The sequence below is a fragment of the Manis javanica genome, chromosome 8, assembly GCF_040802235.1.
Source record: "Manis javanica isolate MJ-LG chromosome 8, MJ_LKY, whole genome shotgun sequence".
Taxonomy (NCBI): domain Eukaryota; kingdom Metazoa; phylum Chordata; class Mammalia; order Pholidota; family Manidae; genus Manis; species Manis javanica.
The window spans coordinates 657,700-671,511 of NC_133163.1; positions in this window are offsets into that span (position 1 = coordinate 657,700).

Here is a 13,812-nt window from a genome sequence, read left to right on the forward strand (position 1 = left end):
GGCTGTGACCCCCACTGCCCACCCCAGGGCTGAGCCTCAGGGCAGCCTGACCATGTCACATGGGCCCCCCTCCAGCCACGTGCAGGGCAGCCGGAGCCGCTCCCTCCCTCTGGGATGTGACGGCCCCCAGAGGCTCTCCCCACCAGGCGTGCTGCCCCTGCGGCCCCAGCTCTGCTTCCTGTGGGACCCTGGCTGCTCTCCTCCAGGGACCCCCAAGTTGTCCTGTCCTGTGTCTGCTGGCCTATACCTCCATGTCCGTTCTAGAGTCAGCCAAACACGATGCCCTTCCCTCTGGCCTGGTCCTGCCCCTTGGCCCCAGCTCCACCCTCCCCTCTGTCCCTCACCCTGTGCTCCCCTTCTTATGGGAGGGCCACACCTGTCAGGGCCCACAGGCAAACCCACGGGATGCTGCCCTTTCTGGACACCATCACAGACAGGTGACCCTCACCCCCTGAGCATCCCTTCTTGCCCCAACCCAGTGCCTCCCTGGATGACCTGGAGTGGGGGCCACCCCGGGAGGGGGTCTGCACGTCCAGGCCATGGTGAACATGCTTCTGTGGAAAGCACGCAGTGATCCTCGGTGGGAAGGCCCTCGGGAGGGTGGGATGTACCAGTGGGGACCACAGTGGCCTCCCCACTGTCCCTCACTGCCAGCTCTGTCCCCTGCACCCCATCCTTCCTCAGCAGCCAAGGTGAGGAAACACTCATCAGGCCCAACTTCCTGGCAGGATGTAGAAGGCAGTGAAAGACAGCCACGCACCCTGAGACCAAGGTACAGCGCTAGATGAACTCTACAAAGCTTGTGTATTAGATTCTGCTGAGGACTCGGACAGGCCCACCTACCTAAGTTCGTGGGAGAGAAGAGATCGTTGGTAACTTGAATAGACAAGCTTGGCCCCTCGCTGTCTCTGCCCGGCAGGGGAGAGGGCGTGCCCACCCCAGGAAAGGCCCTGGCACTGTCTACTTCAGCCTCCGCTGTCTGTGCACAGTGCCCAGCATGCAGTCAAAGCTTACAAGGCATTAAGAAGCAGAGAACCTTCTTCCATGATCAAGATAAAAGCAGCGAATAGAGTGGGACCCGCAGGTGACCCGGACGCTGGAGCTGAAAGCGACTCCGAGCGTGCCTCCCCCCCTTAAATTCTCTTCTTGGCTTCCGTTTGCCCTAAGGAAAAAGCCCAGGTCCTGCCCCAGGGTTTCCAGGCTGTGTGCAGCACCCTGTCTGCCCCCTTGCGTGACGAGCACAGACAGGTGTTGTTTCTCTTACCTGCCAGGTGGGCGCTGCCCCCCCTCCCCAGGGCCCAGGGAGCTCCCCACCTCCTCATCCAGCTTCTCGGATCACTCACATCCCCACACTCTCCTGCTGTCTGAGAAGACTTCCCTGAGCCCAGGCCTGGGCCAGACGCCCTCCAGGGAGGGTCAGGCCACCTGAGGCTCACCTGGTTGGAGCCCTGTCCATGTGCAGCCACCATCCTGTTTCTGGCCCCGGGCTGCCCCCAGACCACTTACCACCGCATCCAGTGTGTTGGCAACAGGCTTTCTCAAGTTATCTGCAGCAAAGGACTGTTGCCTTTTTAAATGTTTCCAATTCATCATAGACCAATACCTTGTAGAATGCAATAGGAATCATGGTGGAAAAATGAAATGAATGATACCAAAATGTGCTTGTTTTTTATTATTAGATTCAGCAGACAGCTGTAAAGAGCTTCCAGTGCCCGTGGCTCCCACACTGGCCTCCTGTGCCCACAGCCCACGGTCCGCACGCCAGCTCCCCCCACACACAGGGTGGCTGCACTGAGTGTTGGCTGGGTGGGCTGCTCAGGAGCCCTGTCCCATGATGGTCCCCACTGGTACATCCCACCCGCCTGAGGGCCTTCCCACCGTGGATCACTGCGTGCTTTCCACAGAAGCATGTTCACCATGGCCTGGACGCGCAGACCCCCTCCCGGGGTGGCCCCCACTCCAGCTTCCAGCAGTAGTCACACGGCCCTCTCCTTCCACGGCCTTGCAGCTGTGCCCACTCAGGCCAGCCCTCCAGTCAGCCCCGTGCCACTCAGCATACCCAGGGCACCATGCCCTTGCCCCTGGCAGCCTCAGCTGGTGGCCGCGTTCCTGCTGTGAGGTCAGAGATGAGGCCTCAGCTCCCCCCACAGTCCCAAAGGGCCCCACGTGCCATGGGCTGCACACACGCAGGCCCTCATGGAGTGTGGCCATGCCCTGGCCTCCTTCCCTCCACCCCCAGGCCCCCTCTGGAGGTTGCCTCCCTCGCCCCACCCTGCCCCGCGTGAGGCCGACCCCAGCTGTCCCCAGCACCCTGGCCCTCTGCCCCACCCCAGCCTCCTCTGCAACTTCCAGCACATTCTATGGATCCCTTACTTGGGGAGGGTGCATTCTTCCCCCTCCCTGACAAAGCTGCCCCAGGAGAACAGGGTTTGCTATTGCCCCCACAGACCCCCACACAGGGCAGAGCCCTGCACACAGTAGGTGCTCGGATACCATTCCCCATGAACGGGAGCCCAGGGCCTCCACATGGGACTCTGGGTCCCAGATGTGACCCCTCGGTTTCCCAAAGCCGCGCCCCTTCCAAATGCACCCCGCCCTACTCTGCACCTCAGGAAACAGCCACCTGCCACACACCCCAGGAGACACCTTGACGTCATGAAGGGCCAGTGTGTCCTCCTCATATGCTGCTCCTGCCTCCTTGCCAGCCTCCAGCCACGGCCTTCGAAACCCTGATGGTGTCCCTGCAGCCCTAGCTCAGACCCCTGACTGGTTCCCATCACACCAAGGATGAGGCCAAAACTCTCACACGTGACCAGCGTGTGTGGGCCGGGGGCCCAGACGGGGCCCACATCACCTTCCTTGAGGCTGCCCACCCCTGCTCCTCTCACTTGTCACCACGACAAACTGTCCCTGCTGTCCCCTGGCATCTGCCTGCCTCCCAGTCTGGACTCTGGGTGTCCAGCACCCACCACAGCTAAAGGGATGGAGGGAGGGCCTGGCTGGTGCCACCAGGTTGCAGAGCCTTGAAGGACGCTCCAGCCTTGACCTACGCCACAGCCCCCAGCCCGGCCTCGCCCAGAAGAGCCCCCTGGGATCGCGGCTGCTCCCAGCTTCCCAGGGAAGTGGCTCCCGGCTTTTCCCTGTGCCCTGGGATTTGGGCTGTGAAGCCCATCCGTGGGCCCCAGGCAGGGTGGGTGGGGCTGCTGCACCACAGCCCATGGCCTGAGGTTCCCCCAAGCATGGTGGCTGCCTGGGTGAGTCCAGGGGTCTGCGTTGAGCTTCTTTCTGGAAGCAGATTTATAAAAGGACCTAAAATGCGTGCCATTAGGCACATTCACGGCCACCCTCCTAGGGCCCAAGCTGCTTCACCAGGGCAGGAGGGCCCCTGCCACACCTGCACCAGCCCTCCTTGGTGTCCTGCCTCCTCAACGGAGCCTCCGTGGGCCGCCTTCTCACACGGCTCCCCTGCTGCCTTAAGGAAACATCGGCTGACGTCTGCCTGCATACAGAACTCCCTGCTGGAGGCACTGACAGCCCGGTGGGCCCCTTACAGGCCCCACATCCCTCTGTGAGCTGTGTGTGACTTGCCCACATGGCACCCCAGGCTTTAGCTCAGCCCTCTGACATGCGGGCTGGGGACCGTTTCCCCTGCTGCAGGAGCCCCGCCTGCCAGGATGCCCCCCTCTCAGGGCAGGAGCATCTGTTTCCCCCTGTGGTGATAAACAGGACACACATGCCCTCCCACACTTAAATCAAGGCTGACAGGCCTGGTTCCACAGGGTGGGATTCACTGCCCAGCCACCTGCATGGGGCCCAACTGATGCCCCGTCTTGGTTTTTTTGGGGGGCAAAGGGTCTGAGCCAGTCCTGTCCCCGAAGGCTTGGGACTGAGGCCTCCCAGGACCTGGGCAGAACCAGGCTGTGTTCTCCAGTCGGGGCCCCGAGGTCCATTCATGCCGGGTTTGTTCTAGAAGGACGCATGGCTGGGACAAGACCTCAAAGAGCTCTGGGCACAGAAAGAGGAAGGCGGCATCGGCCCTCAGTGCCCTACAGGGTCAGGCGGGCAACACCGCGGGTGACCCACACCAGTGACCGTCTTCATGGGAAAACAGTCACGGTCTGCTTCTCAAAACCACACCAGGCTGGGAACTTTTAAAAATGAGATTGACAGGTTTGTCTACAGAAAAAAAATGAGACATTTGTGAGAATAAAGTCTCAAAGTAAAAAGCCAGGAGAGAGTGGCTAAAGCATCTAACATCAGCGAGGGTCTGTGTTAGTCAGGGTTCTTCAGAGAATGGAGGATGCATGGATGACAGAGAGACTGATATGATAGACATATGACAGGTGATGATAGATGGCAGATTGATAGACAGAGAGAGAGAGAGAGAGATAAGATGATAGATAAATAGATAAATAGATAGATAGATAGATAGATAGATAGATAGATAGATAGATAGAAAGAAATATAGGTAGATGTAGATAGAAAGATAGATGGATAGATAATAGAGGATAGATAGATAGATGATAGATACATAGATACATAGATAGACAGATAGATAGATAGGTAGATTGATTGATTGATTGATTGATAGATAAGATAGATAAGAAAAACAGATAGAGATAGATAGATATACCTGGGTAGATACAGAGATAATAGATAGATAGATAGATAGATAGATAGATAGATAGATAGATAGATAGATAGATAGATGATAGACAGATAGATAGATAGATGATAGATAGATAGATAGATAGATAGATAATAGGTCAATAGCTAGATAGATATACATTGATAGATATAGATATGGATAGACAGATGGATAGATAGATAAGAAAGATAGAGTAAGATAGATGGATGGATAAGATATAGATAGATGATCGATAGATAGATAGATAATAGATAAGATAGATAAGATAGAGATAGATGTAGATAGGTAGATAGGTAGATGATAGATAGATAGATAGATAGATAGATAGATAGATAGATAGATAAGTAGATAGCTAGATAAATACAGATTGATAGATATAGATATAGATAGATAGATGGATAGATTGATAGATAAGAAAGATAGACAGAGTAAGATAGATGGATGAATAAGATATAGATAGATAGATAGATAGATAGATAATAGACAGATAGATAGATAAGATAGATAAGATAGAGATAGATGTAGATAGGTAGATAGGTAGATGATAGATAGATAGATAGATAGATAGATAGATAGATAGATAGATAGATAGATGTAGATGGGTAGAAAGATAGATAGATACACAGGTAGATAGCTAGATAGATATAGATTGATAGATAGATATAGATATAGATAGACACATAGATAAATAGGTTGATAGATAAGAAAGATATAGATAGATAGATAGATAGATAGATAGATAGATGATAGATAAGGTAGACAATTAGAGATAGATAGATGTAGATAGGTAGATAGGTAGATGATAGATAGATAGATAGATAGATGATAGATAGATGATAGGTAGATAGATAGATAGATGATAGATAGATACAGATAGAAAGATATAGATAGACAGGTAGATGGACAGATAGATAAGATAGATGATAGATAGATAGATAGATAGATAGATAGATAGATAGATAGATAGATAGATAGATAGATAGAGATAGGTAGGTGGATAAATAGATAGATAAATAGATAAGATAGATGATCGATAGATGATAGATAGATAGAAAGTAGAAAGATAGAGAGATAGCTGTAAAAGCACCCACACTACTTTGGGCCAGAAGCCCAGACTCCACTGCAGGAATAACGATGGAGCGAACCACCCTCCCCAAGCACCTGTGCCCAGAGGAGCTGCCTGGCCCCTGAAGAGGGCAGCCCCTGCCCCGGGGTCAGGCCGGCCCCACGTCGTGAGGGCCACCAGGAACCTGCCACAGGCAGGGGGAAGACATCCCATCCCCTTAGGCTCAAGTGCTCAACTGCACACTTTTGAATACAATTATCAGACACAAAATCACAAACAAGACATGGAAGGAGACAGAACCGCACGAGGAAGGACCAGGAGACACAGAAGAGCGAGGGCGGCCCTGGGCCCCAGCTGTGGGGTCACCAGGTGCAGACGTGACAAATAACAGTGCTGCCGGGAGGCCGGACCTAACGGACAGTCTGAAAATGTCATCAGAAGTTCAGAAACATGAAGTGCAACATACCAGACATTTGATTAGGAAATCCAGGCCTGAAGTGTGCGACTACAGACATTAGGACCTCAGTAGACAGGGTTGGAGCAGAATTACACAGCCAGTGGGTAGGTGAACCAGGGCAGGACCAGAGGAACATATCCTGAGTGAAGAACAGGAAAACAGCAGCATGAGGCCCTACTGAGTGGGGGACCCACTCACGGAGTCCGACTTGTAGGCACCTGCAGTCCCAGAAGCCCAGGTGAGAGTGAAGAGATTTTCCAAGGGGCAATTCTAGAAAGCTTTTCAATAGTAAGGACAGATGCCACCAATGATTCAGGCAGAAAAACCACAAGGAGAGTCAGATCTATCCATGCATGATAGAACTACTGGATACTAAGGGAAAAGGAAATATCTTAAAAGGAGCTGAAGGAAGGAGGAACGTCCCATTATCCTCAATGGAGCAAAACAGTAACACGCACAGCAGACGTCACAGCAGAAACAGCAGCAGCGAGAACAGATTGCCAGCTCTCAGCTCTCTCCGAGGTGCTGCAGCATGATTGACAGGCCAGAGAAACTCCCCTTCAAACCTGAAGTTGGCCCTTCTCTCCATCCTCCCCCGAGTTGTAGTTTCCTAGGACTATCATAACCAAGTGCCATAAACTGGATGGCTTAAAACTATTCTCTCACCTTTCTGGAAGCCAGAATCCTGAAATTAAGGTGTCCCCAGGGCCGGGCTCCCACCACAGCTTCCAGAGGAGGATCCTCCTGCCCCTTCAGCACACGGCGTTGCTGGCGATCCTTGGCTTTCCTCGGCGTGTAGATGTATCGCTCCGACCCTGCCGCTGTCCTCTCGTACTGTCTGCCCTGTGTCTCCCTGTGTGTCTGAATTTCCCTGTCTTTATAGGGACAGTGGTCACACTGGATTTAGGGCCCACACACTCAAGTATGGCCTCACTGTAACTCAATTACATCCGCAAAAAGCCTATTTGCAAATACGGTCACATTCATAGGTTCTGAGTGGACATGAATTTTGGCCTGATGCTACCAACCCAGAATATACTTTCCTTCCTGAGCACCTTGGACCTGAAGCTGTTAGGTGGGCAGATCAAGGTGGACACCCACGTGGTGGAGGCTGGGCAGATGCACAGGCCCAGAGCCGGATCAGAGCTCAGAGCACCCACAGGGCAGGGTGGCCGATGTAGGAAGCAGGTCAGGAGGCTTCCACATAATCAAGGGTGCAGGCTAGAATCTCAGAACCTGGGGTCAGAGAGAAAAGCATCCATTGGGTGGGAAGTAGTGGCAGAAAAGGGAGGTTGGTTGCACACAAGGGAACTGATCAACCAAGTAAGTACACGGAGAGCAGCAGAGCAGACAGGATGGAGTTACAAATCCCCGAAGGGAGAAAACTGGGAGGACGCCTATGGGCTGGGATTGGATGGAATGCATCATTAGAACTCATGTTTTCCGACATACAGAGGCACATATACAAATAGATAATAGATTATGTAATTGCCAGAAACTCCCCAAATTTGATGAAATACATGAATCTGCACACCCAAGATGCTCAGTGACTCCAACAGGATAACCTCAAATATAAAAGAGCTCAGTGCTTCAGTTGAAATATATATGATGTGTTTTACATTTTGTCTTTCATGTAACACATTAAGCTAAGATAACTCAGTGATGTTTACAAAAGAGAAATATAAAACGGGCTTCAGAAAGGTTGGAAGTAAAGGATGGTAAAAGCCATGCTGTGTAATTAACTGAAGGAAAGCTATCCTGGCTACATTAATCTCAGAAGAATAGACTTTAAGGAAAAAAGCATTAACAGAGATAGAGAAGGATGGTGCCATTCTAAACATGCATACATCTAAAATATAACTTTAAAAATAAAAAACAAAAAAAATGACAGAACAGGAAGAATTGTATAAATTCAAAAATTACAGCTGAAGACGTGAACTCTTACCTCTCAGTAACAGAACAAGCAAACATTAGCAAGGATGCACTTAATTAGGACAATGTGCTCAATAAACCTGAACCCCTGGGTATACACGGACCTTGGAAAGAGCAGCAACAGTCAGCTAACTCATCCGTGGCCTTGTGAAACAGACACACGTTATTCCACATTATGTGCATAAAGCAATATTTTGCACATTTGCAAAGACTAGAACAGCCTAGTAACACTGTGATGATGGTGCCATTAGTTTTGTTGATTCCCGTTACCCCCTTTCTGTGTGTCCCTCCACCTCAGCCAGCATTCTGCTGGTCAGTGGTCTCCCCATGAGGGGCCCAAACTTCCGTCTCCTGCATGATCCCAGACCTCAGCCACCCAAAGGACTTCATCCCAGGCCGTGGGGTCCTACACCTTCACTCTTAGGCCCTTCCCTGAGTGGAGGAGACCCTGGGCTTCTGAGTTACCTTCTCTGTAATCCTACTCCTCCTAGAGTCAGGGTCCCTCTGTGAGTCCTGTTTGCCCTCTGGCCACAGGAGGTGGGGGCCTCTCTAAATGCCATCTAGAGGCTTATGATATTCACTACTTTCCTTAAGTTAACAGGAGGGGGGTGCTGACCTGAGTTTTCTTTCTTCAGTGCCTCAATTCCACTCGCCAGCAGCCAAGCTGCCCCCCTGTTTCTATGCTTCCCGCAGTGGGCGCTGCTCTTCTAATTACCACTGCGCTCGTGTCTCTCACAGACAGAGATACTGCAAAGCGTGCACCCCTTTCCACCCACGTCTCACGATCATTCAAGAAGGGCTCGTTTACAAAGGGGCTGGTTGTAAGAGAGGCACAGGGGGCAGTGCAGAAGGCCAGGGTAGGTAGGAGTAGAGCTGTGCCTGCACCTGAGCCAAATCTCAACATGACTGAGGCCAAACATAACCTGTAAAAGAAATTATTGATAAATTTGGGTATTTTAAAATTAAAAGGCGATGACCATCAATAGATACCTGAAAGAAAACAGAAGACAAGTTACAACTTGGGAAAACGTATTTGCAACATCTACAGCTGACCAAAGAATGTTACCAATAATGACCACAACACATGAGGAGGAAAAGGACAAACAACCCAATAGAAAACAATGGCCAAAACACATAAATACACATTTCAGAGAAGTACAGAAAGCCAAAAGCCTTCTATGAAGATGTCAACTACATGAACAGTCAATAAAAATTCAGAATGAGATACCATCTTGGCAAAATAATATTGGCAACATTAAGCAGTATGACCCAACAAGTTTCCGGCTGTGGGTCCACAGAATCATTCGTGCATTGCTGCTGGAAAATCAAATTGGAAAACTCACTTTGGGAAACAGTTTAGCATTGCTTTCACATGAATTCATTATCTATCACCAAGTAATTTCACCCCCAGATGGATCTTTTTTATGTATACACCAGAAAAAACATATATCATTATCAGTTGGACGACTAGGGGTTCTACCAGGAGTGCAGGACCACTATGAATGAAAGGAAATAAAGGGTATCAGGGATTAGACTTTGTACAATGGAGGGAGATGCTGGGGAAGTAAAGCTCTGAAGGGGTCTGCTGTCTGTCAGACAGAGAAAAGCCACTGACCAGAGGCTCTGAAGGGGCATCAGTGACGAGGACCTGGAAGGCTCTTCTTCTACGCCTGCTGGAGGCCCAAAAGTGCGGTGGCTCATCAGGAAGGTGGGATGAAAAGCCGGATAAAATCAGGGAAGACAAGCAGACTCTAGGAAAATGGCAGAGTAGGAAGCAACTGGAATCTGCCTCCCCACCGAGACAACAATCGCACTGCAGAATCTGTCTGATGTAATCATTTGAAACTCTGGAGTCTACTGTAGACTTGCAACTTCCAAAGAAAGTATGGATGGTAAACTGTGATTAATTTGGGTCCGTTTCAGCTCTTATCACAGTAGCAGCTACGCAGGCCACCATGCCAGTGCCATGGCAGGTGACTGTGCACACTTTCCCAGGGTGATTTACACACAGCATGTGGGAGCTAGATTGGGAAAAAAGGACATTGTCCTCAAAATATATACAAATTTGTGCTCTGACCACTGATTGCTGCTTCTGATCATGGAGGTAGGTACATACATAGAGGAAGGTGGTCCCTTTGTAGCACCTCCCCCACTGTTGTAAGCCCCTCCCCCTTCATTGAAGGGATTTCCAAGGGAACATAAAAGATCAATACCATTCTCCCTTGATTTGTCTCTGTTTCCTCTTTTAGGAACCAGATATCAAAGACTAGCACATTCAAAAGCAGATGCATATATAGGGAAAACTAGAAAGGTTCAGAAAACTCAGAAAAGACCTTAACATTGCTCTTGGCACAGAGACAGCTTGTAACAATCAAAAAGCATAAAAAATAAAAACAATGACAAAAAATATCAAACTCAGGGGAAGGGAAAGAATCCAATTTCCAGAGTTACCACATTCTTAGATTCAAGTGTCCAGTTTTCAAAAAGAAAAATCACAAGGCAAACAAAAACACAGGAAAGTATGGCCCATTCAATAGATAAGTGAATAAAAAGTGTCCCTGAGAAAGACCTAATGGCAAATCTTCTAGATGAAGACTTAGAAATAACTGTCTTAAAGATGCTCAGAGAACTAAAGAAAGTCAATAAAATTATGTATGAAAAAAGTGGTAATACCAAAAAGAGATAGAAAACTTAAAAAGAAACTAAAAAGAAAATTTGGAGCTAAAAAGTACAATGACTGCAATGAAAAATTCACCAGAAATGTTCAAAGCAGATTTGAGTGATGATTCTTTGAGAAGAATCAGTGAAACAGAGGATAGTGGAATTTGTCAGCTCTAAGAAACAGAAAGAAAAAAGACTGAAGAAAAGTGAATAGAGCCTGAGTGATCTGTGGGACACCATCAAACCAATCAATATATGCATTGTGGGAGTCCCAGAAGAAGAAAGAGAGGGGCAGGAAGAATATTTGAAGCAATAAGGGCTGAAAACTTCTGAAATTTAATGAAAGATATGAATATAAACATCCAAGAAGCTAAGTGAACTCTGGGTAAGAGGAACTCAAACAGACTGAAACACATTATAGTCAAATTTCAAAAGCCAAATATAAGCAGAGACAACTGAGAGAAGAAGAGACAAAGAACTCATCACATACAAGGGTTTATCATAAGATCATAAGAATATTTCTGATCAAAAACTTTGAAAGCAGTCAGCCAATACATTCAAAGTGCTCAAAGAACAAATGGTCAATCAAGAATTCGATATCTTACAAAACTGCCCTTCAAGACTGAGGGGAAAATTAAGGCATTGTTAGATAAACAAAAAAAGGGAGTTCATTGCCAGTAGACTTGCCCTGCAAGAAATATGCTCAAAGGACATCTGCAAGGTGACAGGATAGGGCACCAAGAGTAACTCAAAGCAGTATGAAGAAACAAAAACCGTAACAAAGGTAAATACATGGGTAATAATAAAGTTAAGATTACCACAACAATAGTTTGTAACTTCACATGCTTTTTACATAATTGAAATGACTAGTGGCACCTAAACTAATACAATATTGTTTGTCAACTATATCTCAATAAAACTGGAGAAGAGAAACCAACATATGTAAGGGAATCATTAGATCATGTATTGGGGCACACAATGTATAAAGGTGTAACTTTGTGACATTAACAACTGTTAGGGGTGGGGTAGGCATTTTTGCCTGCTGTTGAACATAGGCTGGTATAAATCCAGATTCATGAATATAACTTTAGGATATAAAATGTAATTCCCCTGGTAACCACAGAAAGCAAAGCTATAGAACATGTACAAAAGTAAATTAGAACTAACACATTTTGTTACTGTGGGATTCACATATAAATCAGGTATAAAAATCAAATTAATAATCATATCTGACTTGATTGTTTGCAGGTCATGATGTGTGATCAAAATCGAAAGTTCCTGTGATATGACTGCCCTTGCATTGGTCAACATGTAAGAATTTGTTCACCATGTAAGAACTTGTTTGTTATGTTTCAGAAGATTGGAGACTGTTGTGAGTTAGGCTTTAGATTGATTAATGATTTGTGTATTGAGTCCCCTATACAGAATTCTATTGTTGTTAACAACTATTTGATCAATAAATATGAGAGGTGCCTCTCAGCACCACTGTTGTGCAGTTAAGTCCCCTGGCGGGTCCTTTCAGATCTTTGATATCTCATCATGTCTCCTCCCTTATCTGTGTGACAGAGGCATGTAGGGGACCAACAGTTACAGAAAATAAACTAAACACAAAATACGTCAGGAATGCAGGAAATGAGGGGCAATGAAAGCAAAAACAAGCATATATAACAATTTAAACATTTACATACCTAACGCAGACCATCTCAATATATGATGAAAAACTAACAGAATTGAAGAGAGAAATAGACAGTTCTACAATAATAGTTCAAGTTTTAAATACCCCACTCACAATAATGGATAGAGTAATGAGAGAGGAGATAAATAAGGATACAGAGGACTTCTACAATAAACCCACCAGATCTGACAGAAATATACAGAACACTCTACCCAACAGTAACAGATTATGCATTCTTAAGTGCATGTGGGATATTCTGGGCAACAAATTAAGTCCCAGATTTTAAAAGATATACTTCAAATGAAGTATCTTCTCTCATCAAAAGAGAAAGAAGTTAGTAATCAATAACAAGAATGAAACTGAAAAATATACAAATTTTCTGTGGAACTTAAACAGCATACTCTTAAATAATAAAGAGATCAAAGAAGAAATCACAAAGGAAATTAGAAAATACTTAGAGATGAATGAAAATAAAAGCAATTATTATGGTATGCAGCAAAAGCAGCATTAAGGGGTAAATTTATAACCATAAATGCTTATATTAAAAAATGAGATCTCTGATCAACATCCTAAATCAGCACTTAAGGAACTAGAAGAGGACAAACTAATACCAAAGCTAAAAAAGGAAAGACATAGTGAAGATTAAAGCAGAGATAAATGAAAAAAATAGAAAAACAATTGAGAAAATCCAAGAAAAAAATGAAACCAAAACTTGGTTCTTCAAAAAATCAACAAATGTAACAAGCCTTTTGCCACATGGACTATGAAAAAAAGAAGACTCAATTTTCTAAAGTCAGTAATGAAAGTGGGGACATTACTACTAATGCTACAGAAATTGGAGGGATCAGGAGAGACTACCCTGAGCAACTGCGCACAAACAAACTGGGTGATCTACATGGAGGGGACACACTCCTGGGAACACAGAAACCACCAAGACTAAATCATGAACAAATAGAAAATATGAATATACCTACAACGAGTAAGGAAACTGACACAGGATTCAAATTCTTCTGAAAAACAAAAGCCCTGAAACTAATGGTTTCACTGGTGAATTCTACCAAACTTAAAGACTAATACCAATCCTAGACTTTTATAAATATTGAAGAGGCGGGAACACTTGTTAACTTATTCTACAAGGCCAGCAAAACCCTGGTACCAAAGCCAAAGACACTGCAAGAAAATAAAACTACAGCCCAATAGCCCTTATGAACACTGATGCAGAAGTCTTCAACATAATACTAGCAAAACAAATTCAGCAAGATATTAAAGGGATTATACATCATGAGCAAATGGGATTTGTTTCTGGAATGCAAGGATGTTTCAACATATAAAAACTGATCAATGTAATACACCACACCACCATAAAGAAGGGG